We start from the raw sequence: 6,000 nt of genomic DNA, 5'->3' as shown, positions 1-6,000 counted from the left end.
GTCTCGCAGATTATCGTAAGAAACTGATGCGTTGCCATCAGTCATTAAGCATGGTTTAGGCCAACAGTCGACAAGGTCAGATGAGGAAAAATCGGCTAAATCAGCATGAAAGAAATCGGCGAGATCAAGTTAAAAGGAAATTCTTCATTAATATTGGGATTTCTTACAATGAAGAGCCGATTGCTCAAAAAAGGAACAAAAGGAGAGCCGATTGCTCAAGGGGCTACTGGTCCTACATAACTACTCCTCGCTAGCGTTGTCGTCGTCGCCATCGGCGCTACTGCCGGAGAAGTCCTCGCCGCTGCTGTCCCAGCCGTCGGCTGGGGCTTCCTCCTCCTCCTCGTCATCATCATCATCCTCGCTATCCGCCCGAGCCGCGGAAGCGCTTCGTTGGAGGATACCCGGCGGAGGAGGAGGAATCATCTTCCTCCTCCTCATCTTCTCCTTCCTCGTCGTCATCGTCGTCCTCGCTGTCCGCCCACATGCGGGAGCGCTTCTTCGACGGGAACCTGGCGGAGGGGGAGGCCTTGGTCTTCTCTGCTTCTCCTTCTTTCTTCTCCTTGTCAGAGGAGATGGGGTTCTCCCCGGAGCGGGGGTCGTCCTCTTCCTTGTTCTTCGGCGACGATTGGAGAGAGAGGCCTGAAGCGGAGGAGGAAGAGGAAGACATGTCTGCAGAGGAAGAGGGTTTTTTGGTGTTGGTGGACGGAGCGAGCAAGGGGATGGAGTGGTGAACCGTTTGGCACAGATAAATAAAAGGAGTGTAGTGGAGATTTAATGCCATGACGGTTCTCGAGGATGTGATGCCGAAATTGTCAATTCGTACGAGAGAAGCCCGGGAGGCGAGGCGTAATGATGGAAGATTCTGCGGCGGTTCGCTCCGCCACGACATGACCCGACGAAAGAAAAGCGTAATGATTTTGGAAATGTCATTTCCAAAACCAGGGGGGCATGTGTTATCACCAGAATTTGACCGAGTCAGAGGTGGGCCGCGATCAAGATGGATTTGAAGAATATATATATATGGAAGAAGTACGTGAATCGGCCTTACATGCAAAGCTTGGGCTAGTTCGCCCGTGTATCTGTAACATTTTAGGATACGTGTCGATTAGATAGAGTTTGACCCGTGCACGGTTAGGTGCACGCTCGAATTAGAAAGTCCCTTGGACTATAAATATGTATCTAGGGTTTATGGAATAAACAACAACCAACGTTCAACACAAACAAATCTCGGCGCATCGCCAACTCCTTCGTCTCGAGGGTTTCTCCGGTAAGCACCATGTCGCCTAGATCGCATCTTGCGATCTAGGCAAGCACAAGCCTACCTACGTTGTTCATGCGTTGCTCGTGCTCGAAGCCTTTTTGATGGCGAGCAACGTAGTTATCTTAGATGTGTTAGGGTTAGCATTGTTCTTCGTATCATATGCTCGTCGTAGTGCGACCCTTATGCATCTAGCCGCCCTTACACCTATCTCGGGTGTAGGGGCGGCACCCCGCTTGATCATAGTTTAGTAGATCCGATCCGTTACGGTTGCTCCTTGTTCTGCAAGGATTAGTTTAATATCCGCATTAGTTAGGCCCTACAAAGGGTTGGAGGATCCAGCGGCGTGTAGGGTGACGTTCGCTAGCCCTAGAAAGGATGTTCCGGGGATCAACCTCGTGTTGGTTTTTAGGCCCTGTCTAGGATCGGCTTACGGTCACCGTGCGGGAGCGCGAGGCCCAATCGTGAGTAGGATGATCCGATTATGCGGTGAAAACCATAAATCGTCGTAGATCTCATTAGCTTTATCTTGATCAAGCAGGACCACCATATATTCGGACACCTTGTACGAATCATGGGTGGATCGGCTCTTTGAGCCGATTCACGAGATAACCCGAGAGCCAATCGAGGCTCGTATTTAATGTTTACGTGTATGCCATGCGGGAAACTAAGCGAGGCATCATCCAACACCTTCCCGACCGGGTATAGGTCGGGTGGCACGCCCTTGCGATAGCATCGGACGTGTGACCGGGAGGCTTTGCGGGCCGTCGCTCCGAGGGACCGGGGCCACCGCAGCCCTAGTTGTTCCCGGCTCTACCGTGTTGCCTCGTCGCTGCCCGCCGTGGGTTTCGACATCAACGGATTGACGGCCTCACTCGTTAAGTTGGGGCAAAGTATTGTGATTGTGTTGTGCAGGTTCCACGTTGGCGTCGGAATCCATGGTGTTGCGCCGCACTACACTCCTTCGCCAACAACCTTCGCGTGGCCTTCATCTCCTACTGGTCCGATAAACCTTGGTTTCTTACTGAGGGAAAACTTGCTGCTGTACGCATCATACCTTCCACTTGGGGTTCCCAACCGACGTGTGCTTTACCGTCACAAGCAGCTGCTTTTGGTGCCGTTACTGGGTAAGAATCAACACTCCATCAAGCTCAGTCACGCGCCATCAAACACGTTTTCTGGCGCCGTTGCCGGGGAGATCAAGACACGCTGCAAGGGGAGTCTCTCACACCCAATCTTGCTTTATTTTATTTTCTGTCTTGTTTGCTTTCTTTATATCAAAAACACAAAAAAATTAGTTACTTGTTTTACTTTATTTAATTCGGTTTTGCTTTATTTATTTTTATTATTGCTAAAATAAGTAATCCTGAAGTTGAAGTTCGTTCGTTTAAGCAACAAGGGGGAGAAAGTTTTAAAGATGCTTGGTATAGAATTAGTGATGCTCATCATAGGTGCACTAAGAAACACTCCACTATTATCCTCCTTAGGAACTTTTATGTTGGTATCTCTAGCTGGAATAGGTATGTTCTTGATACTCTTACGGGGAGTAATTTCCTAGGCACTCCTGCTTTAGAAGCTAGTTGCATTATTGAGAGTCTAGTTGGAATACCACCTGTTAATGAAGCTAAAATTGAAATCTCTCTTGAGGATGTCATGAAAAAGTTGGAGGCCATAGAGAAAAATCTTCCAAGTGTTGAGACTAAATTGGGAATATTACTTGATAATACTGATAAACTTGATAAATCTCTAGGAGGAATTAATGAAAGAATTGATGTCTTAGAAACTTGTGCTATCCATGATAATCAAACCCATAGGATTGGTGAACTTGAAGAAGCTATGGGAACCTTGGGTTCAACTTTTTCTTCTCTTAAGTTTAAGGAGAAAGCTTATGTGGGTAAGGAGCAAAAGTTCATGTATGTCTCCAAGATGCCTAAGCCAAAGAATCATTATGAGCTTAAAATTGATAAAACCCTTAGTACCACTATGGGAAATTTAGATAATGGAGCATCTAAGATACCTATTGTGACAAGTTGTGTTTTTAAGGAAAATCATGATGTTGATACTTCTTCTCTTGATGTTACTTGATTTTCACTTTCTGCGCCTAGGTGAAAGGCGTTAAAGAAAAGCGCTTATGGGAGACAACCCATTGTTTTATTTCTGCAATTTTTGTTTTATATTTGAGTCAAGGTGCTTGTTACTACTGTAGCAATACCTTTGTATCTTTATTTTATTACATTGTTGTGCCAAGTAAAGTCTTTGATAGTAAGGTTAATACTAGATTTGGATTACTGCGCAGAAACAGATTTCTTGCTGTCACGAATTTGAGTAGACCTCTCTGTAGGTAACTCAGAAAAATCTGCCAATTTTCCTGTGTGATCCTCAGATATGTACGCAACTTTCATTCAATTTGAGCTTTTTCATCTGAGCAAGTTAAGTGCCCCTGAAAAATTCGTCTTTACGGACTATTCTGTTTTGACAGATTCTGCCTTTTATTTCGCATTGCCTCTTTTACTGTGTTTGAGTGGATTTCTTTGCTCCATTAAATTTCAGTAACCTTGGGTAATATCCAGAAGTGTTGGGAATGATTGTGTCCTTGCTGAACATGTGAATTTTTGATTATGCACTAACCCTCTAATGAGATTGTTTTGAGTCTGGTGTGAAGGAAGTTTTCAAGGATCAAGAGAGGAGGATGATATAATATGATCAAGAAGAGTGAAAAGTCTAAGCTTGGGAATGCCCTCGTGGTTCATCCCTGCATATTTCAAGAAGACTCAAGCGTCTAAGCTTGGGGATGCCCAAGGCATCCCCTTCTTCATCAATAACTTATCAGGTCACCTCTAGTGAAACTATATTTTTATTCCGTCACATCTCATGTGCTTTACTTGGAGCGTCTATGTGCTTTTATTTTTGTTTTGTTATTTTCATTCTCTGAATAAATCGGATCCTAACATGCTTGTATGGGAGAGAGACACGCTCCGCTTTTTCATATGAACACTAGTGTTCTTCGCTTTTACTTTTAATGTTCAATGGCAAAAGCTGGAAGCCGCTGCATTTATTGCTTGTTGGTTGGAAGCAGAAAATGCTTCATGTGGTAATTGGTATATTGTATTGAATAATTTGATACTTGGCAATTGTTTTGAGCTCTCAAGTAGATCATGTTTAAGCTCTTGCATCATGTAGTTTAAACCTATTAGTGGAGAACTATCGTAGAGCTTGTTGAAATTTGGTTTGCATGATTGGTCTCTCTAAGGTCTAGATATTTTCTGGTAAAAGTGTTTGAGCAACAAGGAAGACAGTGTAGAGTCTTATAATGCTTGCAATATGTTCTTATGTAAGTTTTGTTGTACGGTTCATACTTGTGTTGCTTCAAACAACCTTGCTAGCCAAAGCCTTGTACTGAGAGGGAATGCTTCTCGTGCATCCAAAACCTTGAGCCAAAACCTATGCCATTTGTGTCCACCATAACTACCTACTATGTGGTATTTTTCTGCCATTCCAAAGTAAATTGCTTGTGTGCTACCTTTAAAACCTTTAAAAAAAAAATTCATTCCTTGTTTTTGCAATACATAGCTCATGGGAAAGTAGCCTAAAAAACTATTGTGGTAAGGAATATGTCGCTTGTGTATCTTAGTTCTTATAAGTTGCTTGTTGAGCGGTAACCATGTTGTCTGGGGACGCCATCAACCTGTCACATCTTTGTTGAATATCATGTGAGTTGCTATGCATATTCGTCTTGTCTGAAGTAAGGGAGATTTGCCATGAGTTGAAATGATTCGAGTATGCATATTGTTAGAGAAGAACATTGGGCCGCCAACCAAAGCCATGTATCATGGTGGAAGTTTCAGCTTGGACACTCAAATCCTCAAAATCTCTTATGAGAATATTATTATTGTTGAATGCTTGAAGCATTAAAAAGAGGAGTCCATTATCTATTTTCTATGTTGTCCCGGTATGGATGTCCTTAAGTTGAGATCTATCAAAATCGAGAAATAATATGCGATTTATCTCCTTGGACCTTTGTACAGGTGGCATAGAGGTACCCCTTTGTGACACTTGGTTGAAACATATATAATGCGATGATAATCCATGGAATTCCGAGCTAATTAGGACAAGGTGCGGGCACTATTAGTATTCGATGCATGAGGCTTGCAACTTATAGGAAGTTTTATACATAACCCATATGAATTATTACTACCGTTGACACAATTGTTTCCATGCTTTCAAGATAAAAAGCTCTAGCACATGAGTAATCCCTGCTTCCCTCTGCGAAGGGTCTTTCTTTTACTTTATGTTGAGTCGGTTTACCTACTTCTTTCTATCTTAGAAGCAAACACTTGTGTCAAGCTGTGTGCATTGATTCTTACATGCTTACTTATTGCACTCATCATATTAGTTTGTGTTGACAATTATCCATGAGATATACATGTTGAAAGTTGAAAGCAAGCTGCTGAAACTTAAATCTTCCTTTGTGTTGCTTCAAAACCTTCTATTAAGAATCTATTGCTTTATGAGTTAACTCTTATGCAAGACTTTTTGATGCTTGTCTTGAAAGTACTATTCATGAAAAGTTTTTGCTATATGATTTAGTTGTTTAGTCATTATCTTTTTGTTAGCAAACTATAGATCATTGCTTTGAGTCACTTCATTCATCTCATATGCTTTACAATAGTATTGATCAAGATCATGTTGGTAGCATGTCACTCCAGAAATTATGCTTTTTATCGTTTACCTACTCGAGGGCG

This window comes from Lolium rigidum, chromosome 7 (genome assembly GCF_022539505.1).
Source record: "Lolium rigidum isolate FL_2022 chromosome 7, APGP_CSIRO_Lrig_0.1, whole genome shotgun sequence".
Lineage (NCBI taxonomy): Eukaryota > Viridiplantae > Streptophyta > Magnoliopsida > Poales > Poaceae > Lolium > Lolium rigidum.
This window is presented reverse-complemented; position numbering follows the sequence as displayed.